The sequence below is a fragment of the Equus asinus genome, chromosome 25 (genome assembly GCF_041296235.1).
Source record: "Equus asinus isolate D_3611 breed Donkey chromosome 25, EquAss-T2T_v2, whole genome shotgun sequence".
NCBI classification, from domain to species: Eukaryota; Metazoa; Chordata; class Mammalia; order Perissodactyla; family Equidae; genus Equus; species Equus asinus.
In genome coordinates this window covers 25,884,843-25,912,361 of record NC_091814.1, presented here as the reverse complement: position 1 = coordinate 25,912,361, position 27,519 = coordinate 25,884,843, and the positions used below count along the sequence as shown (strand labels likewise).

Genomic DNA, 27,519 nt, shown 5'->3' with positions numbered 1-27,519 from the left:
GATATGGGTCAATATTTTTATATTTGTGTAGTACTTTACCTACGTAACAGTATACAAACTTTCAACATGTTTTCCAAAATATTAAAGTTAAATAGGGCAGACTATATTATCCCAGTTTTATTTTATTTTATTTTTAAAACCTGAGCTAACATCTGTTGCCAATCTTTCTTTGCTTTTCTTCGTCTTCTCCCCAGAGCCCCCTGCTACATAGTTGTAGATTCTAGTTGTAGGTCCTTCTGGTTGTGCTATTATCCCAGTTTTAGAAACGAGGAATTTGAGACCAAGGCTGTGAAGTCAGAGAAGGAAAGATAGCTACTCTAACAAATTGGATTTTGGATGCGGTCTCCACAGCTGGGAAGTGACAGAAATGGGTTTAAAAACCAGCACAACTCTGACTCCTAGCCAACATGTCTTTTACCAGACCATGATCCTTCGCTTATTCATGCTATGTTTCTGTCATACGTGTGTGTTGGGGGAGGGGGGTGGTTTCCTGTATACTGTTTCTCTTTGCTGTCAGTCATTCACTCAATTATTGTTCAGACAATGCTTATGGAGAGCTTGTTGTCTGTCAATCACTGGGGATACACTAACAGAAGATACACAAAGTCCCTGTTGCCAGCCCTGTGGCATATCGGTTAAGTTTGAACCCTCTGCTTCGGCCTCCTAGGGTTTGCAGGTTGAGATCCCAGGTGCAGACCTAGCGCTGCTCGTCAAGCCATCCTTTGGTGGCATCCCGCATAAAATAGAGGAAGACTGGCACAGATGTTAGCTCAGCGACAATCTTCCTCAAGCAAAAAGAAGATTGGGAACAGATGTTAGCTCAGGGCCAATCTTCCTCACATACACAAAAAAGATATATAAAGTCCCTGACCTCATGGAGCTTGTGCAGTCTGATAGAGGACATGGAGACATGGATATCAAACAAATAGTCACAGACATAAATATATCATTATAAGCCATGATAAGTGCTATGAAGGAAAATAATTGGATGAGATGAGAGACTATAGCAGGGGAATATAATTTAAATTGAAAGGTCAGGGCAGACTTCTTTGAGGAAATAACAGTTACACTCAGATCTAAAGGATGAGGAGGATTCAGCTTGGGCGAGAAAGGATGAGGTGGGGAGAGGGTGTACCAGGCGGGAGGAAGAGTAGGTCTGATAGCTCTGAGAAGGGAATGAGTTCAGTGCATTCAAGAAGCTGGGCAGTAAAATGTTCAGGTCTCCCCTTTAGATGATCTAGCCTTCAAGATTTGCATGGTTCTACTGTGTCCCCCGTGATTCTGAGTTCAACACGCCATGTCAACTGTGCCCTGCTAGAAACCTCCCTCCTTGGCTTTCTCCCTTCACAGGCTAGTCAAATTCAGACGACTCGCCGTTTTCCAATGGTACCACCCTGTCAATCCATCTTCGTGTATTTGTTCATTCTGCTCCAAACAGCCTTCCTGTCTTTCTGCCATCTGTTCAAATGCTGCCCGTTCCCCAAGGCCATTCTCATGGAACCTTTTAGGTGCCCTCTGGTTGAACCACTTTCTCTCTCTCCTGGAGTCCCATCGTCTGTGGTTGGAACCACTCTTGTGTCACTCAACACGTGCCTCCTTGTATTATCACTGTGTATGCCTTCTGAAAACCCCTCTTACTAGACAGCAAATCCTAAATGACTGGCAACTGGATCTGAGTCATTTTTGTACCCCCAACAGCCTTTATAACAGAGTCTATCAATTAGTAGAAATCGAGTAAATGCGTGATTAATGAATGAATAAAAGTTCATTGGCTATGCTAAGATCTTCTGGTGTCGACTCTAGGGCACTAGGCATGAGGAGGTGAGTGTTCGTAGGTTCCAACAGTTTTTACAGCCCAAATTTCATTTTCACAGGCTGCTTTGCCTGGAATCATAGATTCCTGTGTAGACAGGCTTGACACTGGCATTAGTACAAGACCTCAGTCTTGGTGACTGAGATCCTCTGAGGACAGAAATGAGGTGCCTAATTCAGAAAGAGTGCTGATTAACTTTAAATTAGAACTGTCACAGCAATCATCAAAAACCGGGCCATTTCTACAAGGCCTGAAATGTGTCCAAAAGCACAAGCTAAATCTACGAGGTGTCATCCATGGCTTAGCAACCAGTCATGTTTGTATCCTCCTAATTGCTCCAGTGACTGATGAAGCCAGCTGACTGAGTTAAGTTTGCCTTAAAGGAGTGGTTCCCAAACTTCTCTGTGCATTAGAATCACTCAAGAAGCTTAGAAAATTACAGATGCTTTTGTCCACCTCCAGAGAGTATTCAGTTGGTCTGGGCTTATGGTCTGGGTTTGGGAACTGTTAAAAGAACCTCAGGTGATTCTGATGTGCAGATGAGTTTGGAACTCTCGACTTAAAGAAAGAAAACCTCCCTATAATAAGAACCTAAGGAGGACCCATAAGCAGAAAATGAGAAACCACTTCCCAGGATAATTCCAAGGGACCAATAAGATCCACTTTGCCCATCTGCTAGAGTACACAATCGAGGCGCATGAACTCAAGAAGCTCTTGTTTAGCAGGAGAAGTGGTGGCTGAGGCCATCTGCCGTGTAGACTTAGCGTATACTGGCTTGAGGTTTGCTGGCATTGTATTCTCAGCATGACAAGCTCACAGCCCACCCCCTCTGCCGTCAAAATCTTACTCATCAAAGGCACTACCTAAAGGCTGCTTCCTCCGTCAATCTTCCCTAACAAATAGTTAGCACTTCCACTATTCTCCAAAAAAACTTGCTTAAATACTTATTATAGCACTAGTTTAATTTCCCCTTGTATCATAACTAGTGGTTAAACTGAAATCTCTTCTTGAGTATAGGGACAATCTCTTATTCATCTTTCTGTTCTCAAAGAATGGAGCATTTTGCTTTGTACACAGTAAGCATTTGATAAATGCTTATTGAGTGGATGCTGAGATTACAACTATGAACAGGACAGGCTTTATTTCTGCTCTCATGGAGCTATAAGCTATGAGTTTAAGGGTAACTTATAACCACCCTTAACTCCAAACTAAATAACATTGTCACATTTTCAAGGTAGAAGGAACAGTTACATAGATGCCTCCATCTCTTGGTTCCCAGTCAAATGACGATCATAAAACCCTCCCTGTCGTAAACAACTCAACCACAGCTGCAAAGCACATGGGAGCTCTCAGGATACAGAACAACTATGATCATGCTGAGAGAAGAATAAGGCTCTGACCAGAGGGAAACATCTGGTCCCTTCCAGAGAGAGGCTAACAGTGCAAATATGGGGCACTGTAATCCAGACTGGGTCCAGATCCAAGGAGTTCCAGCCAAAGAGGTGGATGTCAGCTCTAGGCCTCAGGAAGGCCTGTTCAAGTCCCTGAGAGGGAGTAGTACTGGAGTAGAGCCCAGCCCCAAGACCAGGCCACTGTCACTTGGATTCTATTGAATAGACATGGATTGAGCTGGCTACTGGCTACACGTGTTCAGGTGTAGATTTGGAGGCTGCAACCCAATCGCACCCAGGCCAAGCAATCTATTTTCAGATCCCACTTACTCTTGGGGAAGAGACTCTAAATATACCCTCCAGTGAGTGTGGGAGGCAGATTATCGTTGCTGGCAGCTGAGCGGGGTGGGGCAGGCAGGGACGTCAGAAGCCTCGCCATTAACCTCAGTACAGCCCAAAGGCCCCACCACTTGTACAGCTATATTTATATAAGGGCAAGTGTCTGTTATATTTGACTGGGTTTTCATTTAAAAACCCAGGTCCTGGTCATGGGCTTTGGAGGGCAAATACAACCATTATTTCGTCCCCTTCAAAGATCCACTGAGCAAAGCATGTAGATGCCACAAAGGAGGACTTAGGCAAAACTGACCTTGTTCTGTTCTCAGGCATTTATATTGCAGAAAGATCTTGTGATTACATGAGCGATAGTAATGAAATTTCCCATGTGTATAACACCTAGTAGTCTACAACATGCTGTTGTAGCTTATTTGTAAAGAGGTCTGAAATATTGTTAAAAGCAAAATCCAAGGGGGCTGCAGTCAGAAAGGATGTTGGATATTAGCACATGAGAATTTATCTTGCTGTAATGATTTTCTCTATCACAGGGAAGACCTTGTGAGTTACTGTTCAGCTGAGACATAGTTCTCTTACTGCAAAAAGCCAAACACTGTGGAACCATCTCTATTTCCAGGCAGCTAATCCCAAAAGGCCAGAAAGCAGGTATTTTCAAGAAGGAATTGAGCAAGTGTGTTAACCACCAGCATTCAGGTAACTCTGTCCAAGCAAAAATGAATAGAAATAGCTAACGGTAGAGAAATAGTTGATCTGGGGTGGAGGATGGAAGTGTGGAGGAGGGCACAAGGAAGACCTTACAGTCAGATTGTCTAGCAATACCAGACAGAATTTGAGGAGTCTCTGTGTTTAGTGCATTGTATTAGCCTTAGAAGAGGGACTGGCCCCAGGGTAGCTGGTATCAACCATAGCACACCAAGAATTAGTGGTATCTGCTCTGTGGGAGGTAGAGGAGATGGGATCCAAGACATCCCCCTTGCAGCTAGATTTCTCAAAGGATCCAGGCACCATCTGCATCAGACTCATCTGGGAGGTGTGTTAAACACAGAGATTTCTGTCTCAACTCTCTAAATCAGAACCTTTGGGGCTAGAGAGTACCTAGACGTATGCATCTTTAACAAGCTCCACAAGTGATTCCTACAAGCAGGGAAATTTGAGAATTACAGCCTTACAGAATGGTATCTGAAGAAGGCCAAATTTTAACTGGGTATGTCTGCCATATTACAGCGGTGGGGATTATTCATTGGCGTCTCCTGGTTGCTCTGTAAATCCAGCATTAATGCCTTTTTATAGCCTAACTGATTTCCTAAGATCACAGCTATTAAGGAGCAGAGTCAAGCTTAAGAACCAATTCTTTTGACTCTAAATTCGGTGCTCTTTCCACTACACTTCACCTTGGAGATGCAATCCTTGAACTGTCCAAACTTCTGCTCCTGGAAAGCAGGAGGCTCAGGCTCTGGTCACATGAAGGTTCTGGAAAATAGACTGCATGTAGGGTGAGTTGGGAATGAGGTGGTGCTGAGCTGCAGCTACAGGTCTCAGAAAGACTTAGTTGGGAGAAAGTAGGCCCAAAAGACAAGAAATAGTTCAAAGCATTTAGTATACAGAGGGTTGGGTGAAGAGACACAGCCTGAAAAGCAGTCCCAGAAGATCTCCAGATAGAGAGACTGAGCTGGAGGATTTGAAGAGTTGGTGAGGAGAGGGGCCAGATCTAGAAGCAGCTTCCTGATGCAATGGCATGCCAAGGGGAAGGCTTTTCTGGCTGCCTGTGACTTCACCCATGAGCAGCTGTTAAGTACACAATGCTATTTCTGAAATTGCCCAAACATCAGTGACTCTCAAGGTGGAATTTCAGGCACATCAGCAGGCTGGGGCGCAGATATTTAGGGACTGGAGCCTTTCTGACATCAAATCAAAGCTTCTATGTGAGGCTGACAGTGCCCTCCTCCCACCTTGGCCCTGCACTGATGTGTCTGGTCTAGATCCTTTGCAGGTTTCAGCCAGCCAAGACTGGAAGGGCTCTGAAAGCAGAGATGGAGAAGACAACAGCGGCAGAGAGGACTTGCCCTTGATATCCTGGTGGAGAAAATAGCTTCCAAGGACATTAGGCCACCAAAAGCTAAAGCAAAAAGGGCGGAAATTCAATTAATCCAACAAGTAGTTCTTGGACATCCATTATCACCCCACCTGTTTGAGAGACAGGGATGTACCCTCTCTATACTTCAGTGAGGGATCAGTCATGCCTAGTAATCAAGAAAACAATCATGCTTAGTGCTAGAAATTAATCACCCATTTTCCATTGCAGGAGGGGCAGAGGACTGTTTGAAAACTTCCATTTATTGATCAGTTTGCCAGTGGCAGACCAAGAAGATGCAGTGAATGAGTTGGAGGGGCAGCAATGGGAGGGGCAGCTGCCGCCCTTCCTCCCTCTCTGTCCATCCATCCTGTGCACTCCTGACAGATTAATCTTCTTAATGCATAACTCTGATGTGACGCCTTGGACCAAATACTCTTAATGGCTCCCCCTTTGCCCACAGAGGTATCTACACTGGGTCCCATGTCACTTCTCCAAGCCCTTCAGCCCTGCCCTTCACTGAGCACATTCTAATCTCCAGAAAAGGGCACAGTGACAGTGTACTCTTTCCCTAAACATCCCTTGCATGCTCCTTTGTTCCCTGCTTTTATTCAAGCTGCTTTGCCCATCTTCCCATCACCCATTCCCTTTAGCTGAATCCTAGCTTATCCTTCTCCGGGCATCCTAAACGCCTCCTCTTCCTTATCCTCCCCAGCTAGGTAGTCTCTCTTTCTATCTCGATCTCCCCCCTCCCTCTCTGTGTTTCTCTGTATCTCTTTCTTTCTCTCCCTGCTCCTGCCTCTAGCGTTAAGCACCTCTCTGTTCCAATCCACAACCAGCTTAGCCATGTGACCTTTGGGTTTTCTCAACATGAAGCATACTCACAGACAGATATCATTGAACTTGCTGCTACTAAAAACCCATCCTTCATGCCCTTTACTTTCGCCTTTTTAATTCATGCTGTTTCCTCATCTTTCACTAAGGGCTTGGCCTGGTTGTGATGAGGCAGGGACCTCAGTTTCCATCTCGAGAGGGAATGAAGCGCATCATCCTTCCTCTTCAGATCAAAGTCTCTTCCTTTCCATGCTGCACCCCCATCCTTCCACCCCAGCCAAGGTCAAAACCTCCATTTCTATGCTCCTAAGCTATATCTACTCTTCCTCTCCAGCACATATTACAATTATAATTAAATAATTGTATAACTGTTTTTTTAACACCTGCCTCCGTCCACAGATAGAAAGCTCCATGAGAGCAGGGCCCATATCTCTTTTATTCATCATTGAATCCTGGGCCATCGTTGGTAGGCAATAAACAGTTGATGAATTGGCAAATGGCATTTATCACACTCTGTGCCGGATTATAGCTTTGTATCTGTAATACATATTTCATCCACCCTCCACTGTCTAAAAACACAGGTAAAGGAGGGCACTCTGTACACCCCCAACACTTCCACTAGTGCCTTGTTCATAGCAGGTGCTCAAAAAAAAAGGAAGAAAAGAAAAGAAAAATAATGCCTCCACTGGGAAAGCAATCCAAAGCCAGGGATGCTGGGTCAGTAACATCATATTTGATTCAAAAGTAGACACATTTAATCTATTAAATCAACAAATAATTGATCACCCATTCTGCAAAAAGGCATAGATTTATTTGTCTGTCTACCTGTGTGCCTGTCTACCTATCCGTTTGTCTATGATAAGAGAATTGGCTACAGAGACAGCAGAGGGTCTGTTTTGAGTCCTAGCTTTGCCCCTCAGTGTCTGTATGACTTTGGATGGTCAGGCAACTCTGCATGTCAGTTTCCAGTTTCCTCAGCCTCTAAAATGAGCACAAAATAGATAGTTCACGGGGATATTGTAGGATTGAAAGAAGGGATGTATTTGAATGCCTTTTACGAAATGTGAAGTGTGATAACATGTATAATTATTATGAATGCATGATGAAAGGAAAAGGCAACGAAATGAAATGTGGCTGTGAGAGTCTTATTTTGAGCAGGGAGGTGAAATCCAGGAGTGGGACGTGAGGTCCAGGCCCTCTGGGCCTGTCTGTCCTGACCCCTTGACAAACCCCTAAGCCTCCTGAGACACAGGTTCATCACTTTGTCAAATGGTCTTCAAAGCGCCTGGCTTCCTGGGAGGAGCAGGCTTACTAATAAAGAGATTGTCTTAATAATGCGAAGTACCCGGGTGCTATGGTAACGGGCATTACATGATCTGGAGAAGAGGAGCAGCTTTTCATAAGAATAGGGAGCCTGCAGATGGGAAAAAGGGGAGGGTGAGGATGCACACAGGATGGGGGCGGACGGAAATGCAAACATGGATAAACACAGAGTGAGCACCAAAGGGAAGCAACAAACCGTATCGATGGTTCCTGCCTCTCAGGGTAGCCTCTCCTGGCTGGACCCTGCTGGCTGGAGGGTATTTTGAGCATCTCCAGATTTTCTGCTGCTAGTGCAATTTAGGATCCCCCTGTGTACTTAAGCTGGTAGCCCCAATATTTTTTTAAAGATACAAGCACATGCAAAAATCTGGATAAAATCACATTGTGATTTTACCCCAAAAAATAGAATTTTTTGGTACTTACCAATGGATGACTTTAAGGAATTCTCTAATAACTTGGTTTGGCATGGCCTCTTGGTCAATGATGTTCTCTATGAGCCTTACCAACATGGAGAACCAGAAAGTTTGTACAGTGTGAATAGAAGGTCAATGCCAATGCTGATTTCCATATCATCAAACTTCATTACCCTGTTAAAATACCACCTGTCCATCTGAGGGTGCACTGCATATGATAGAAGGCTGCCAGTGCAATGGGTGTGAATTAGATGGGCACGAAAGGGGAATCATACCTAGTGAGTCAGTTTATGTTCCAGACACTGGACTGGGTACTTTATCCTCATTAGCTTCTGACAGGGAGTCCAGCGTCTGGGATTATGGGTCTAGCTTGCCACCAGGCAGCTATGAGATCTTTGGATTTTCTTAAAGAGAAGAATATCTATTCACAGACTTTTTTTTATGATTCTGTTCTTAAAAGAGATTCCTCTTCCGGTGATCCCTAAATGTCTCCCATTTAACCTTTGTTTTCTTTTTTATCTCCTGCCTCAGAGGCAAGTTGAGTGTGGCTATTTTCATGTTTACTGAATATGTAGATGTTCCTACTACTGCCAGGACTCAAGGAAGGGGCTATAAAAAAAGAGGAGGATTTGGATTCAGAAACAAAGAGCTGCCTGCTACCAGGATGTGGGGTCTACTAGAAAGCAGCCAGTGATGGCTAAGAATATTCCTTTTCTATGGATTTTTCAGAAAATCTAGACTCTTCCCTTCTTCCATTAGTGTAAGATCAAACATGCCTGTAGGCAAAAGGAGCAACTGCCTACGATTCCTTTAAATATTTTATGTGAATTTACAGGAGCTTTAGATTTTTTCAAAAATAGTCTTTAGACTGGAATACAGCAGAATTTGAACTGCGGTTAACTCCGGGTCATGGGATTTTGAGTTGGTTTCTGTTTTCTTCTGCAAACCTCTCAATATTTTACAAGTTCTCTGTTACCTTTTCCTAATACCTATTACACTTACAATGAGGAAAATAATTAAAATGTTTAAAAAATTTTAAACAAAAATATTCTCTAGATTTTGGAATTGTTTTTGCTATTAGTGTGTGACCAATCACAGCCCCTTCCCTCCACACATTTTATTTCATAAAGACGAGTAGCTGAAAACAGCAAAACAGACCCAAAAAACCCTGAAATCCTCACTCTCCTGAAAAAATCCATAAGGTTGGAGCCGGAAACCAAAATTTTAAGAGCATCCTCTTGATGCAGCGCCTCAGGGGCCCCCTCACCTGAGTTACATTAGACAGTCTCATCCCGTTAATCCATCTCTTCAGCTACCCATCCCCCTCCTCTCTCCACCATTCCCCTCCTACCCATGATCATTTAATTACCATCTGCTTTTCATGTCCCTCAAAAGTCACTGAAAAGACACACAGACACACCATCAAGATTCTTGGGCCATTAAAGCCCATCTCATTCCTCTTCTACCCTGCTGATTTTCCATATGCCTTTGTAGAGTGAAGTGGATGTCATGTGAAGCCAGAAGCCCTGGGTTCAAATCCTGACTCTGCTATTTACAACACATATGACCTAGGAAATAGACTTACCTTCTCTGATCAGGTACTCAGTGAAAGTAAGGAAGGTCGACAGCTGTTCTTATCTCGAGAGGACCGTTCAACTCTGGGGTTAACCAGCAGGTCTATTGGATCCTTTTAATCTTTCTCAGGTGGAACCTTCAGCAGCTTCCCGCCCAAGAGGCCAGGCTGACAAGGACAAGTTACACAAGTCATGGCTGTCAACAGCCCGCGGTTATCTAGACCTGTGATCAATCTCAGCAACAGCACTGGGGGCTAAGCACTGAGCCAGCTCTACCTGCCATGGAGCAGCAGAATGGATCTCTTTGCTAAGGCTTTGTATATTCTAATAGATTCAATAAACATGGTTTGATCAACTACCATATTCCAGCCACAGTGTTGGCCCAGAGGACAGAAAGAAGTGTAAAATGATTCCCACCCTTCTGGAGCTCACAGTTTAATGAATAATTTTGATGTGGAAACCTGTATTATGCTACACTTCCCTTTAGCTGCTGCCCTCTCTTCCCCTTCAAAGCCAATACCTATTGAAGGTGCTGTGTGAGCAACCCTCCCCCGTCCTCATCCCCATCCATTTGCTCACCTTCCACTTGCTTCTCAACCCACGCAGTATGACCTCCACAGCCACCACTCTAATACGACCACTCTTTCCAAGGTCATCAAAAATCTTTGTTTCAAATTTGAATTAATACGTCTCAGCTATTGTTTACTTGACAGCATGACATCATTCAACACTACAGACTATTCTTTTCCCTTCTTGAAGCATGATCCTTTGGCCTCCTTGGCACAGCTCTCTCCAGATCCAATTTTCATTGGTCTACTAGACATCTACACTTGGGTGTCTCACAACCATCTCACGCCTGACATAACCCAACTAAACTCATGATCTTCTCTCCAAATCTGCTTTTCTTCTGGGTCTTCCACTCCTAAATGGCATCTCTATCCACCATATTGCTCACAGCAGAAATCTAAGAGTCATCCATGAAACTGCTTTCCCCCTTGCTCCTTATATCTCATCTACCACCCAATTCTGTCAGTTCTCCTCTTCATCTCAATGTCTCTACCTTGGTCTACCATCTTCTTTTGCCTGGACTACTACAAAACCCTCCTAATTTCTTTCCCTGCTTCCACAGTTACTCCTTCATTCCATTAGCTATACAATAGCTAGAATGGTTTTTTAAAAACCTAGCTTTGATTCTATTACTCCCTCTGCTTAAAGTCCTTTGATGACTTTTCATTGCACTGAGAATAACCTCTCGTATCCTAACTTGATCTTCAAGATCCCCATGACCAGGCCCCTGGCTACTTCTTTATCCTAAACTCATGTACTCTTGCCCTTGATCACTGTGCCACAGATACACAGGTCTCCTTTCAGTGCCTAAAACATGCCACACCCTTTCCTGCCCCAGGGCCTTTAAACATGCTATTCCCTCTGCTTAGAAGGCTCTTACACCCACTTTGCCAGGCAACTCCAACCCATATATCAGGACCCAGTATGAAAGTCACCTCCTCAGAAAAGCCCTCCCAAAAACTTCATCTAAATTAGATCTCCCAGCTGTACTCCCTCATAAAGCCCTGTTATTTCTCATCAAATCTTATAAAAATTTTATGTTTGTTTACTCCATTATGTATATGATATTTCCATCCTAAGACTATAAGTAGCCTGAGGGAAGCCACTTTGTCTCTGACCTTAATTTTCTCCCATTTAGGGCAGAGACCTGGTAAGCAAACAGGACTCTACACCCACAAAGAAAATTTGTACTGGCTTCAGAAATTAACAAACTTACTCTTTCATTCAAAAGATATGAATGGACTTCCAAGGATCACTAGGTATTTGAGAAAAATCAGCCTCATAAAAGAATCTAGATGAATAAATAAATGACTGACCCCAAAGAAAACAAAATAGAAGAGAATTTTTAGAATAATTCTAATTAGCGTGCTCAGAGAGTTTCACAAAGATACTACATCCATAAAACAAAAACAGTGGCTCTAAAAAAACATTCAGAGAGCAAGAAAGAGTTATTAGAAATTAAAGACACAATTGCTAAAAAGAAAAGGTCAGTGGAGCAATTGGAAGACAAATTCAAAGAAATCCTCCAGACCATAGCTAAAAAAAGACAAAGAGATGGAAAATGTCAGAGAAAAGTTAAGAGACTTTGAGGATCAATCCAGTAAGTGGACCATCCATTTAATGAGCATTCTAGAAAATGAGTACAGAGAAAATGGCAGAGAGAAAATAATAAAAGAAAAACAGAAAAGAGGGCAAATGCCTGGAGCTTACAAAAAAATACAAACTAGGTCCATGACCCAACTAAAGCTTAGAAATGCCAAGCGTAAAAATGATGGTAAATCCTTAGGAAAAAATAAAACTGGTTAACTATAAAGCAACACGTATCTGACTGTTGTCTCTAAAACTGTATGCTAGAGGTCAAAGTAAAGAGGAAAAATCATCTTAAACCTAGAATTTTAGCCAAACCAATCAAGGGAGTGGGGGTAGGGGAGATTTTGAGACAGGCAAAGACCCAGAAAGTTGACCTCCTTTGCACTTTTCTGTAAGAATCATTTGAAAGTACACTCCAGCCAAACAAAACAGAAATCCAAGATAGAGGAGAACCTGGGACCCAGAAAGAGCAGAAGTAACCCAGAAGTGAAATGAACTGTCCTAGAGTGCCAGTTCTCCAGAGGGCCTAGAAAGTGACCAAGAGCATTAGAAAAGGAGGACAGAGCTCTTTGAGAAGAATATCTTCAAGAGTCAAGGACCCTCCCTCAACACTCATGGCTCTGAAGGTAGTAGCTAGCAATACTTGATAGAATAAATGCTCACAAAATCATTGACGTTTATGGAAGATAAACAAATAAGCACATAGATGCAGAGAGCAAATTGCTGGTTACTAGGAGGGAAAAGGGGGTAGGAGGAGAGCGAAAGAGGTAAAGGGGCACATGTGTGTGGTGACAAATGGCAACTAGACTTTTGGTGTTGAAAGTGAAATATAACGATGTTCACTGAAATTTATACAATGTTATAAATCAATGTTACCTCAACAATAATAATTAAAAAAATCATTGACATTTATTGTGGAAAAGGAGCTGAGAAATTCTTTAGTAGAAACAATATAACATAGCCGAGGAGAGTATGGATTTCAGAGTCAGGCCACCTGGGTTCAAGTATTGGCTCTGCTACTCACCACCTTGAGTGAATTACTTTGTGTTGCCAGATCTCAGCTCCTTGTGTCTAAAATTGCAACAATGATTGACACTAGCTCGTGGGGTTATTTTGGAGATGGACCAACGTAATGTGTATAAAGTGCTTAGAATGCTATGCCTAGCACTCAATACATGCTCAATAGATGGTAACTATCGTTGTTTTATGGAGGCCAATACTGAGGTTCAGAGCAACTAAGTGGTTTGTGCAAACAAGAACCTGAACCCAAATGCAATTCTTTCTCCAGAAGGCCATATGGGATTTCATGGTTTTTCTAGGATTTGGAAAACCTACAACGACTTTGGCTGGGTTCCTGGATGTCCTCACCTATCACTGGGAGTGTTCATAACTTCCACGTTCAGTTCTGTTTAGGTCAGGTTCAGCTCTGAATGATATTTAAACTAAACTTTTTCTACAAGTCCAAAGAAATTTCCTGTAACAAGTAATTGGAATTAAAAGCTAGATGATCTTATTGATAAGGGAAAAGAATAGCATTGTTTTGTGAACAACAATGAAGAAAAAAAGGAAGAAAAGTAGTTAGGAACAACAGGAAAAATGAAACTAGCAAAGAGCTGTATAAGAAAGTCACAGTCCAAATATACAAAAATGGGGCTGGCCCCATGGCCTAGTGGTTAAGTTTGGGCCGCTCTGCCTTGGCAACCCAGTTCGGTTCCTGGATGTGGACCTACACTACTCATTGGCAGCCAAGCTGTGGCAGTGACTCTCATACAAAATGGAGGAAGATTGGCACAGATGCTAGCTCAGGGTGAATCTTCCTCAGCAAAAATAAAAAAAATTAATTAATTAATAAAAAAATAATAAATATAAAAAACGAAAACATATCATGATTCTGAGCATGGATAGAATACATGAAAACAGAATTCATCTGACATTGATTCTGGCAGCATTCTCCTTTGAATGGAGGAGTTTTAACAACATAGCGTTAAAAAGATAAACTGAGGCACATTAAATTTTTGAAGAGTTTATTTGAGCAAACATCAGTTCCAATTGGGCAGTGCCAAAGTGAAAGTGGTGAGGGGTGCCTGACGAACAGACAGCAGCTAGGGGGCAGGCTTTATAGAGCTGACGTGGAAGCAAAGCAAGGAAATGACTTGATTGGGTAAAGCTTGAGAAGCTGCCTTATTTGGGAAAGCCTAGTTGTCTGTTGTGATTGATTGGTCTTAAATTTCGTTTTCTCAGATCCCAGTGCCTTCACAGGAGTCCACTCTGGCCTAGGTTTCAGCTGGCTTACGTAAGGCTACCAAGGCGTTAGAGCCACCTCAGTCTAATGGCCTCCTGCTGAGTTCCTTCAACAATCGAATTGCGTCTTTTCTATGTGTCTAATCACACTGCTTGGTTCTGAAGAGAATAATCATTACATAATCGCAACGTAAATATTCATTGGTTTTCAATCTATGAAATCAACAAATAAGCAAAACACAGAGGACCTAATGGTAGTTACAGAACAGAATGTAAATATTTTAAACCGGCATTGTAAAGCAATGGAAGAGCTGACAGAAGCTTAGCACGTGGAGTGCAGGTTTTTTTACAAATTTACAAGATTCCTTATTTCACAGTGCAGAATCAGGAAGTGCCATCTGAAGATGAGATATTGAGGAATATGATCTTTTAAAAATATAAATTTAGGGGCCTGCCCCATGGCCAAGTATTTAAGTTTGCATGCTCCGCTTAAGCAACCCAGGGTTTCACTGGTTTGAATCCTGAGCGCGGACCTAGCACAGCTCATCAGGCCATGCTGAGGCAGCATCCCACACAGCACGACCAGAAGGACCTACAACTAGAATATACAACTATGTGCTGGGGGGCTTTGGGGAGAGGAAGAAGAAGAAGAAAAAAAGAGGAAGATTGGCAACAGATGTTAGCTCAGGGCCAATCTTAAAAAAATGTGCATATACATATGAATTTAAATATATTTTCTAAAACTACATAGGTAAAAAACAACAAAAGAACAAAATTAGGAGGGATACAGTTACTGCGAATGAGTTATATCCTTCCTTTTTCACAGTGAGAAATCAATAAACACTATTCACAATTGAAAAACCAGGAAAAGACATTTAGATTAGTATTTAGATAATTAAAGTTTGGAAATAAGCACCAGAAGAACTAGGAATCAGAAATAATTAAACACAGGCATAAGCGAGGGAGGGGGAAGGAACATTCCCACTTTTCATTTTCTATTGTTCCATATTACTTGAGCATTTATTACTCTGTGCATATATTACTTTAATTAATTAGGGGGTGAAAAACATGCAAAACTAAATAAATAGAACTTCTGGGCTACAGGAGTCAACTGCAGAGCTCTGAGAGGAGGCACACTTGAACAGGGCAGTCTTAGAGTAAATAGCCACCTGTGGAGTGCCTCTGAGTTCTCCCAAGGCGAGCGCCTCTCCAGGTGGGCCCTTCTTACATCTGAAACACATACCAACATCCAGCAAACCTGAGACGATGGCTGGCATTACAGGAAAGTATGGCCTAAGGGTTTAATTGGCCACAGCTAAAGAGGAACCAATCATTGAAAGTGGCTCTATGCTAGAGACCAAAGCAATGGTGGGCCGGGTGAAAGCCACATGACTTAGTGGTCAAAATTGTACACTCACCAACAAATGGCCTTATCTGGACTGTCAATGACTAGATGTGTGACTTCAGGCAAGTGATGACAATAATTATACCCATTCCCTAGGGTTTTGTGTGGCTGGCATGAGCTCATTTCTATGAAGATGAGTGTTAGCTGTTATTTTTATAAAGAGATGCAGGTTCCAACTTAAGGGAGAGCTAAGGAACATTTTGGAGGTCCCCCTGAGTGATGATCCCCTGTAGCTTTTTCCTTCTCTAACTACCAGAAGGGCAGCTAGATTGGAGCCTGGGGAAGACAATGCCAATTTGGGGAACAACAAACTGTTCACACTAATGTTATTAATAAAAGCTAACATTTACTGAGCCAACTGTTTACTATGTGCCAGGAACTGTGTCAAGCATTCTACACACATTGTCTTAGTCCATCTTCATTCATACTCAGGTGAGAAGGACTTTATTATCCACTTTTTAAAATTCTGGTAACCTGCACATACCAAAATTTACCACCTTAACCATTTTTAACTGTATAGTCCATTACTGTTAAGTACTGTCAAAAACAAGACAACAGGCCCAAGATGAAGTGGCTTATGCTAAGCCCCAGATCACCAAACCCAGACTTAATGACAGTTTCGGCTTTCCCAGTAATGGCATCTGAAACCAGCCAATCAGGAACCACCTGATGAACACTAGTTAGGTAAACTGCCTTGTAAACCTCTGCATCCTCTATAGGGAAACTAACCTTGCCACAACCACTCTGCTTTTTGCCTAGTATAGCTCCCTTGTCCCTGCTCCCTTCTGCCTATAAAAGTCTTTCCTTCTGTCCAGCTCCTTTCTATCTGCTAGACTGGATGGTGCCTGACTCATGAATCACTGAAGAAAGCCAATAAGATCTTTAAAATCTGCTCAGTTGAATTTTGTTTTTTAACAGTACGTTCACATTGTTGTGCAACCAACCTCCAGAACTCTTTTCCTCTTGCCAAACTGAAATGCTATATCCATTAAACAACAACTCCCTTATTATCTCCATTTTGCAGCAGAGGAAACTCAGAGGAATTATTATGTCAAACCATGTCAAAATGCTGTTATTGAATCATTTTTTACCTATGAACAAATGGCATTTTGGAATAATTTCATTTAAGGGGTCAGTAGCCCAAGCCAGTTATTAGAAGAGCCAGATTTCAAGCCTGCACCAAGCCCTGACAAGGAGGGACCACAGGAAGGTGAACTAAGTCACACCAGAGAGGAGAAGACACAAAAACACATGGAAAGTGACTCGGACTTTTTCTTGTCATAAGGAAAGAAGCATTAAAGTCATTCTAAATGATCCTAATCCAGAGCTACAGGGGTGAATCCAGGTTGTAGGACCCGACTTTGGTTCAATTTGGAGATCATCTTTTTTAAAAAAATTAAAATGTACATAGTATCTTCCATTTCTTCCCTTCTTCAGACTCGTCTCTTCATATGACCTTATAGATCCTTAGTCACCATGGGTCCTTCTCAGAAACTGCAAGTCTGTAGTCAGCCTTGCAAGTGGACTTTTGCGAGCATGAAATACATCAAGAGGCAGAAGAGTGAAGGGACTAGAAGCGGCACGCCTGTCAGAACTACAGGGAGCATTCATGCATTGCCCTGAGGGAGAGACAGGTGCAAAGTCGCTGCATCCCGTGACCCTTGTCCTCCTACAGCTGAGGCAGTGGCCTCCGTAGGAACCCTATTGTTTTAATAGCCCATCCTGTGCACCTCCCTTGGAACATCAGTACATGGTCAAAGGTCCCGTTGCCCATCAGTGTGTTCACTACCTGAACCCCCTCCTCACCTGCCCAGACTCGCATTCACTACGCCCTCCCTCTTCGCTCATCACCTCTCAATACATCTCTGCTCCCTGAACGCTTCAGCACAGACTCAGGCTTCCTCTTCTTATTACTTTCAGAAAATCCTGTAGGTGGAAAGAAATTTAATCAGTAATAATAAGGCTTTCTATTTTTAGAGCTTCTGCCTTCTGAGCAACCCGAAGAATGTCACAGCTATAATGGAATCGGTTAAAGGGTTGAAAGGGTCTTCTAAAGGTCTTCTAGGAAAGTCCCCTGCCGTGAGGCCAAACTTTCCTGAAACCTGCCCTGGACAGGCACTGGTCTCCCCTAGTCTGACCCTAGAGTCAAATTCAGCTTCACGTCTGATCTCTCCACCGCCAGAACCTCTCCCACCCCCAGCCAGGACCCTGCTTTCCATCCCCTGCCCTAATTCCTCTCTCCCTGGAAAGGTTGCAACAGACTCCTAAGGTTCTCCCAGCCTTGAGGCTCTCGTCCAACCAACCTCCATGCCAAAGATCTTTTCTAAAAACACAGCTCTGATCATACTTGGAATGCAAGGTTAGATGTGCAAAGTGTTAAAGGAACACAGTGGGGAGGAGGCTTAGGGAAAGCGTCACAAGTTAGGACTCAGAAGATCATGGAAGGTCACCAAAGAGAGTGGGGGAAGGAGATGTGTCAGGCAAAGGGCACAGCCAACGCAAAGGTTTGGAGACATAAATACGTGGATGTTTGAGGCATGGTAGGTAACACAGAGCGGCGTGAGTGGGGGGGAAGCAGAGAGGAACTATAAGAGGAGAGAATGAAAAGGCGGTCTGGGGCCCTATCGGGAGCCAAGACTTTTTTCTGGTGGTGACAGGGTCATTGGGTGCTGGGAGGCACAGTGGAGGGCTTGGGCAGAGTTAAGTTCAAAGGCCTTGATTCCAAGAAGAGAAGAGGAGACACATATGGGAGAGGATGGTGCTAAAGCCAAGTGCAACGCATGTCACTATCTCACCCATTACAGTGCTCCAAATTTCCTAAACTCTCTATCCCCCCCCCCACACACACACACACATCTTCCCTTTTGGAGTGTAAATAATCCTACTTACCTGTTACAATCTGTAAGCCATGAGATAGTATAGAGGGTCTCAGATGTGGCATCGAAGCCTTGGTTTCAAATCTACCACGCAAATGTTTGTCCTCAGCTCTGTGACTCAGCTTTTTCAGTGCTAAAAGGCAACAGAAACACCTCCTTCCCATAGCACTGGTGAATATCGTAGGAAATAACGTACGTGAAATACTGAGGGCACTAGACAGTGCTCAGTCATTGCTATTTTAACACAAATTTTGTTGTTTTCTTTTGGATCCTCTCTATATTCCTCCAGAGCATCCGCGTGTTCTGTGTCTCCAAACTCTCAGGGAGATGTGTGTAGGCCCCAGCCAACAGCAGTTCTGGTTCCTCTCCAGTGGGATTTTCCTTGGATTTTCTAGCCTGAGTCAGATGAGACTGACACGGAGTGGGTTATTGGGGATGGGCAGGGTGTGTGTGTGTGTGTGTACAGGCACATCTGTATATGTCACTTCTGCTGATGGTAAAGGGGGAGAGACTGGGGGATCAAAAAGGCAAATGAATGCAAAGAAGAAGTGAAGCAAAATCCAGCTGTGCAGGAAAGGGTTAAAGCAGATGAGAGGCTGGAGGTCTGAGGGGAGGGGATCAGGTCTAGCTTGCTCAGTACTTCATTGACTGCCTGGGTGGGCGCACATGGAGAATGGAGAAGATGACAGAATGCCCACATGCTGCCAGTGGACTCTCCCGCTCAGGCTGCTCAGGCCCACATGGAGTCCTTCCCCTGGTGCACTACCTCCAAGCTGGAAAAACTCTCCAGGGCAAGGCGATGGGGGCTGGGCAGAGGGGCGTAACTCCGCCAGCTTCCAGGAATCTGCCAAGAGTTTCCAGTGTTTCTTCTGAGGACAGGCTCTCTGACCACAGGCTTTTCCGTGACATCACTGTCAGTGACCTTTGGGGGCCAGCAGGGTGGAGTCTGAGGGAAGTACAGGCTGCGATTCTTTGGTGGTCACAAAGGTTGGGATTGTGAGCCGCCCAGAGCTGGAGAGCAGCCTCAATGGGGACAATGTCCCTTGCTGGACTGGGAATGGCTTCCCTGCCCTAGGATATTGCAGGACTATAGTGGACCTGTTGTTTATGCTCCTTTTCTATGTTAAAAAGCACATTGTTGAGCACAGAGGCTGTGTGAGTGTGTGTGTGTGTGTGTGTGCGCGCAGAGAAGTGTAAAGAGTCTCAGAAAATTGCATTTTGCTTTTAGAACAAATGATGATGATGTGGAGTGGAAAACTTGCAGCTCAGCCAGCAAAGAGAAGTGTGTTTTTGCTTTTCAAAAGCCTTGGGAAGGAGAGGAGAGGGGAGGAGAGGAGGAAGGGAAGACTTCCGCTGATGTTTCCAGAACACCAAATAGTGCTGGAAGAGATCAATATGCCCAATGAGACCGAAGCTGATTACAGCAAACACAGCCAGCTGCCCTCCCTTCACTTAAAGTAATAGCCTTAAACACTTGACGGAAATAACTCAATTACCTTATTGATTTGGGATTTCAGCCACTTCCCCCCAACATACAACACACATGAACACTATCACAGACCCATACATTTTAATTTTTTTTGTTTAGCTTCTTTTTAAAAACTAATGTAAGTGGCATAACTTGCTCCACCAGCTCAGAAAATAAATAAAGTTGTATCTGTTTTCCATGTGCACGTTAATCACTCAGGTCCCCACCTGCCCAAATTGAAGGATGGCCAGTAGCATCTCTCTTGGGACCTCCTCCCCTCAAAACTAAAGAGCCCCAGGTGCTCACTCAGCCCCAACTGGTTAGTGTAAAGAAATAATTGAGAAATCCGATCAGTTCACCAGCCCCCTCCTACTCTTCATTTCCTGCTGTTGTCACTTCTAGCCCTGCCACATGGTGCTGCTGATGAAATCACACAGCCCCACACAGACTGATGTCTTATGGCTGCTGCACCAGTGCCTGGCTAACCCAGATCGTATATAGCAGCAGGGTTTCTTTTTTTTTTTAGATTTTTTAAAAATCTTTTTCTTTTTTCTCCCCAAAGACCCCCGGTACATAGTTGCATATTCTTAGTTGTGGGTCCTTCTAGTTGTGGCATGTGGGACGCTGCCTCAGCGTGGTTTGATGAGCAGTGCCACGTCCGCGCCCAGGATTCAAACCGACCAAACACTGGGCCGCCTGCAGCGGAGCTCGCGAACTTAACCACTCGGCCACGGGGCCAGCCCCAGTGGGGTTTCTTGAAGACAAGCCTGTATGCACCCACTTGCTTCTCCATTTACACCCACACATGTACCCATTGTCCCAAAGCCATGTCCTCCAAAGCAAGACTGGCAAAAGGCTTCCGATGACAGCCAGATGAAGACCTACCTGCAGATCTTCCTCTGGAGGCCCGTGATGCTTTGTCCTGCCGACAGACCTCAGCCAAGGCCATCAAAACCATCACAAGTAACTTGTACCATTGACTCAACAGCTCCACAGCGGCTGGAAAGTGCCCCAGTCACCATCCACCCTACTGTCCTTGTTTTACATGTGAGGAAAATGAGGCCTAGCAAGGTTAGGGGACTGTCCAGTATCACGTTGCTAGCGTGGAGAACGTGCTTTCATGGGGCTGGAGGTGAGGTGGGGTGTGGCCTTGGTTTAACACCTAGAAGGCCTCAGAAGGCGGGTAAAGGTGAGCCTCTAATTACTTGTCCCCACGCTCCAGCAAAGCCACACCTATGCCACTGCCTGGCCAGCCCAGCATTGTCCATGTCCATGGAGAAGTCCCTAGGTACTTCTTACCACATCCCAGGAAACCCCTTGGTTCTGGGCACCCCGGGCAGGTTGGTCACCCTAGACTCTGCTCTAGTTATCAGCCTTTCTTTGTCCTGTGTTCCAGTATTTTCAAACTCTCCTTCTCAAGTGGCTCCTTTCTACCAGTTCAGATGAAAGAAAATAATAATCCTTTGATCCAACATTTCTCTCTCCACTCACCTCACCTTCCCCTTTTTCTCCCCTCTGCCTTTCCCTCTCTCTTCTGTTCTGTCCTCCCCGACTTTCCTTCTCTCAAAAAAATGTTTTAATGAACGTTCTCTCCCCTGCCCCTCATACGCACACACTCATGTCCACCTTCCTTGTGCATGCACCGGGTGAGAAAGTTCACAGCTTTCATAGCTTTCCCAGGGGCCACACAGCAGTGCGCTGAGCATGACCAAGACAGATGCAGGTGTGGAAAAGTCTGGTGCTCCCTAAGCACGGGGAAGGCGGAAGTGAGCACAGAAGGGAGGGCAAGGACAGGCTGCTGTCCCCAGAAATGCCCACAACCCTCCAACACTCCTGGTAGGAGCAGCCCAGACTTGTCCCATGGCCTGGGAGCTTCAGGCACCCAGCTGCTGAGGCAGACACCCCAAAACTGGTTCATTTGGTAGAAGTGGGGCATTTGTCCTGCTGCTTCAGATCAAAAGGTCACCACACCTGGCCCTCCCCACATCCCACTGATCTTTCTTTTTCTGAAAGAAAGGTTTTCATGTTGCAGGAGCCTCTTCTTGATATGCGCATGCTCCGGCCTGCACGTCATGGCAGAAGCTTTCTTAGAAGTTACACGGGGTCTTTTATCGTCCTGACACTGAGACTCACAATGTGCTATTTACTGAGGAAAGAGAAAGAAAGGAAACCAAAATTTACTAAACACCTTCTATGTGCCAGGCATTGTTCTAGGAATTAGGCATAAAATGGTGATTAAGACTGACATGTTCCCTGCCCTCACGGGGCTTACCTTCTAGGAGGGAGACAGACAATGTCCACGTACACAGATAAAGTCATTATAGATTTTGAGAAGCGCCAGGAAGGAAATTAACAGAGTACTATGATTGGTGACAATACCAGGGACTTCCTTAGGGTCTGGGGAAGGTCTCTCTAAGAAGGGGACGTCTAAGCTGAGATCTGAACAATAGCTGTGAGGACAGAATTCAAGAGGGAATTTTGTCATTTTTCTTGTGAGGAAGATTGGCCCTGAGCTAACATCTGTTGCCAGTTTTCCTCTTTTTGCTTGAGGAAAATTGCCGCTGAGGTAACATCTGTGCCAAACTTCCTCAATTTTACGTGGGATGCCACGATAGAGTGGCTTGACAAGCAGTGCTAGGTCCACACCCAGGATCGGAAGCTGCAAACCCTGGGCCCCCGAAGCAGAGCACAGGAACTTAACCACTACACCACTGGGCTGGCCCCTTGAGATGGAATTTAAAACCACGCACACTTTGTCATGTCTGTGCTATTGTCGTCTGCAATTTACACATCAAGAAATCGAGGCTCTGAGAGGTGAAGTACCATGCCCAGTGGCAAGGTTCAAGCTGAAGTGATTGACACCAAAGCCATACTTTCTGTTACCTTCCCTCCTTGGGATGCTTGTACCTTTATTCTAAATAATAAAAAGCACCTGGAAGCTTTGGAATCTGGGTATGCAGATGTCAGCTGACCTTTCTTTGAGATCAGTGTCCAGTCTTGGCAAAGTGAGTACTGAGTACCTCCTAGGTGCCCAAGCAAGGTCAAGATTGCTCTGCTTTCTCAAGGTTCTTGGAAGACAAGCCAGGGCATAACCCAGTGCCCAGAGGTGGCTGTGAAAGGACTGCAGAGTAGGGAAGATGACTGAGGTCAGAGTCCATGGTCAAGGGGCTCTGCTGCGAGCTGGCCCTGCAAGGACAGAGTGGTCTGGCCAGGCAGAGAAGAGTGGGTAAAGGTTAAAACCAGGCACGGTGTGAGTCTGGCAGCAAGCTGCCTCTTCCAGAAGGAGCTGGGGGCTGCAGAAGACTGACTGGCAAAGCTGCCAGACCTTTCCATGACCTGCTGCAACATGAAAAAGTAGAACCGTGGATCCAATGCTCTGCATCAGTCCATTGGTTGACATTTTCTGAGTGTTTAGCTCGTGGGTCTTAAGTACTGCACGAAGAACTCTGAGGACATTTCAAGAGCACGGAACCATGATCTCAACCCCGCAGGACACGAAAACCTCCTTGAAGAGAAATGCCCAAGCTTCTGAAACCACTGAAGAGCACTTGCAGCCAGCAGCCAGGCAGCACACAGAAGCCACACGGCATGGCCAGGTGAGACTGCAAAGGAGGGCTTCCTGGAGGAGGTGAACCATGTTCTAAAGGTGAGATGAGGACCAGATTGGCAAAGAGGTGGCAGGGAGGATATTTCAGATATGTAATGGATGTGCCATTTACAAGAGCACAGAGAAAGGCTGGCTGGAGGAGGGACTGTGAGGGCACAAGGGATGGAGCTGGGGAGGCCAGATTCTCCATTGGGTCAGGGAAGAGTGACTCACTGAAGGTTCTTGAGTGAGGCATTCACAGGATGGAAGCAACACTTTCAAAATTAGAATAGAAACCCCTCGTTTGCATATCACATTTTGTAACATTCAGATCACTCCGCATATACGATTTCACTTGACTCTCACAACCACCCAAGGAGGGACAAAGTTATCATTGCCTTTGGTAGCTGAGGAAACAGATGAGAGAACTTTCAGCGACTTGCCTAAGATCACACTGACTTGGAGCCCCTCCATCGCTCCGTGGAAGGGGGAGCACAGTATCAGGAAGGGCCTGGCTTTTGAAACCAGACAGATCTGAGTTCCAGGGCCAGTTCTGCTCATTACTAGTAAGCTGTGTGGCCTGGGACAGGTTATTAACCTCTCTGAGGCTCAGTTTTCTCCTTTCAAAAATAAGAATAATAATATCTTAGAGAGACGCAGATATGTTGTGAGGCGTAAAATTATGTGGGCTCCTGGCACAGCAGAGATGTCCTACAAATAGGAGTTTCCCTCTTCTTTTTCTTACCGCTCCCCAATGGGATCCTGAACAAACCAAGTTATAGACCCAACTCCCCTCTATCCCTCAAGGGTGCCAATGAAGCTCTGGAGGCAAGGGATTTCACCCTCCCCTCATCACCAAGCAGCCTTGGTCCGGCTTTCGCCAAGGCCAAGGCCCCATCCCGCGCCCCGCAAGGGGTCACGCCAGCTGGAGGGGCTCAGCCAAGCAGCACGTCCCATCTGAGGAGCAGCTGCTGTGGGAGAGAGGCTGAGCCACAGAGAGATGGCTGATCGTGAAGCTGCACAGCACACTTCCACTCCTGCTTGATAGGACAGGCCTGGATTTGCTTTTTATTTTTTCGTTAAACCAACAGGATTTAAAAGAACAGCCCACACAGATGACTTCTTAGGAATCTCACCCTTGACTTATCATTTGGAATAAAAGCAGTTTTTTGTCCTGGCAAAGCTCTTCATTCTTTTCGGGACATTTTCATATACATTATTTCACTTGATCCTTGGAACACGGAAAGGGAGACAGGCAGGCTTTACCGTTCTCTTTGAACAGACGAAAAAATCCATGGTTTGGAGGTGGGGGGTGAGGACAGCCCAGAGCTCCCGACCACCGGCCCATGGCGCTTTCCCCTTCCTCTATGCTCAATTCAGAGTCCAGATCCATCTGTTGACGAGCTCAGCTCTGACGTTTGAAGTCCTCCTCCGTCCCTCTCAGCTACTGAATCATCAGACACCCACGAGAGGCTCATACAACTGGTGGGCCCGGGTTAGCAGTCCCATGGATGGGGGTGGGGAAAGCAGTTTTGAAAAAAGACACCTATCCTGGGTGCACCCTGCAGGTGTGCTAAAGTCCCCACTCAGTGCCAACAGGAGTCCCTAAGCCACCACCCCACCCAGGAGCCCTTCCTTGCTGCTCCAATCACCCCCTCCAACCCTCTCTCAACCAGGGAGCCTCAGAAAAGAGGAGATTCATTTGGAGTCAATTTACCTGAGGTCCATGCCTCTAACTTCACCTTGAGAACTTTAAATCAGTTCACTCCTGGAAGCTAACTCAGCGATCCTAAAGAGAAGCTGGGGCTGCTAACCCAGGCCACGAACTGGCTCCTATGTACAGTAGAGCCGGTCCATCCAGCAGCAGAGAGAAGCTAAGGATGAGAACAGCAAAAGAATATTTACCAGCAGCCACTAAGTGTTCTAGGCGCTTAGATACCTCAGTGAACAGACTGACAGAGTCCCCTGCCATCATTTGGCTTATATTCTAGGGAGGGGAGAGAGAAAGCAAAAATGGACATAATCAAGAAGTAAATGAAGAGGAAGCCTACATGATAAGTTCTGTGTGAGAAAGTGTATTACAGGGGAATGGGGCTGGAGGGAGTTGGGGGGGCGGGGATGGGGAGGTGTGTGGTTCCTATTTTAAATAAGATTGGCACAAGCTTCGTTGAGAAGTTGATATTTGAGGAAAGATGTGAAGGAATCAGGGAGTTAGCCTATGGATATCCAGAGGAGAGGCTTTCCAAGCAGAGAGGACAGCCAGCGCAAAGGCCCTAGGGAACAGGCAGAAGGCTGGTATAGCTGGAGCAGAGGGCGCAAGAGGGAGAGCAGCAGGAGACGAAGTCAGAGAGGGAGTGGGAGGCAGGTCCTATGTTCGCAAAGGGTCTCGCAGGACATAGTAAGGACCCTAACTTTTACTCTGAAATGGAGACATTTGAAGGATTTTAAGCAGAGGTCTGAAGTGATCTAACTTTTAGCATTATCACTCCGGCTGCCCTACTGGGGACAGACTGTATGGGGCGGGGCAATGCAAAAGCTGGGAGACCATTTAGGAGGCTGCAGTAATCCAGGTGGAAGATGATGGAGTTTCCAGCCAGGGGCCACAATGGAGTGGTAGGAAGTGGTCAGTCTCGGCTGCGTTCAACAGGTAGAGCTGACAGGAACTCCTGAGACATTGGATCGGGGGATGCGGGCAGTGAGGAGAAGAGACGATGCAAGGAACTCAGAGGATCTTGGACTGAGCAACTGGAAGAATGAAGATGCCATAACCGAGATGGGGAAGACTGAGGCTGGAGTAGGTAGAGGTTGGAGATCAGGAGTTCAGGCTTGGACGTGTTGACTTTAGATATCCATCAGATATCCAAGTGTGGATTTCAGGTAGCAAGCCACTCAAGCCAGCCACTGTATCCTTGCTGATAACTGCCAGGCCACAGAGGCAGCACCCAATTCCATTGCCCAGCCCCCAGAGTGATGACCCATGAGGAGGGCTTATCCACCAGCCTCATGCTGTAATCATGGGTGCCCAGGTGGCCAGGCCTTGCCCGATGGACCACTGTCTATCTGGCAGGTGGCTCCAAAGGCACAGAAAGCAGCCTCAGGGAAGTATTTCAGACCAAGGCTAACAATAGTGTCTGAGAAGTCACCAGAGGAGGGTCAAATTCCTACTTACTCCTTGGATCCAATCCCTGCCCAGTGAAACCTGGTCCTGGCCTTATGACAATAAATCCTTCAGACTCGGCCAAGTTAACTGAGCACCTATACCCTGCTGGGCACTGTGCGGAGCACTTTCCCTGATATTTCCCATTTGATTCTCATCACAACTATAGACATCACTATCCCTTCCCCGCCTTTTTTTTTGTGTGCTGAGAAAGATTAGCCCTGAGTTAACATCTGTGCCAGTCTTCTTCTATTTCATATGTGAGTCACTGCCCACAGCGTGGCTGACGACTGGTGTAGGTCCATGCACGGGATCAGAAATGTGATCCCGAGCCGGTGAAGCAGAGCATGCCAAACTTAACTACTAGGCCACTAGACTAGCCCCTATTATCTCCTTTTTGAAGAAGGGACAACTAAGGCTCAGAAAGGTGCAAACTCGCCCACAGTCACAGAACTAGCAAGTGTGAACACTAGTATTGATGCAATCTTTTGATTCTAAACCCACTGACATTGCTCCATTACATTACTCCATGTAATATTTTATAGTTACTCCTGCTTCAAGGCCTAGAGCAAACCATACCTCCTCCATGGGTCTCTGCCAACCCCTAGGCCAACTCTTCCCTGTTACAGCATTTTCTTTACACCTCTCCCATGGAACCTATGACTGTGCTGGAACAGTTGTCATCTCTGCGTGTGTTGGTCCTTCCTACTTGATTACAACTTTCTTGAGAGCAGAAGCCACACCTTTTCATCGTTATTCCTATACTCTCTCATAATTGCCCCACCTCATAAAGTAATACGTTCAAGATGTTATAAAATATAAGATTTTACACTTTTTGTACACACTCACATGGAAC

At 45.2% G+C, this 27,519-nt stretch overlaps 1 long non-coding RNA gene across 1 annotated transcript in view; it reads left to right on the top strand.

The window, feature by feature from the left end:
• Nucleotides 1-24,450, top strand: part of LOC139041976 (uncharacterized) — a 28,766-nt gene extending 4,316 nt beyond the window's left edge. The window contains exons 3-4 of the long non-coding RNA XR_011498108.1: nt 23,412-23,516; nt 24,314-24,450. This is a non-coding gene — a long non-coding RNA (uncharacterized lncRNA). The remainder of the gene's footprint in view (nt 1-23,411; nt 23,517-24,313) is intronic.
• The last annotated feature ends 3,069 nt before the right edge of the window (nt 24,451-27,519 follow it).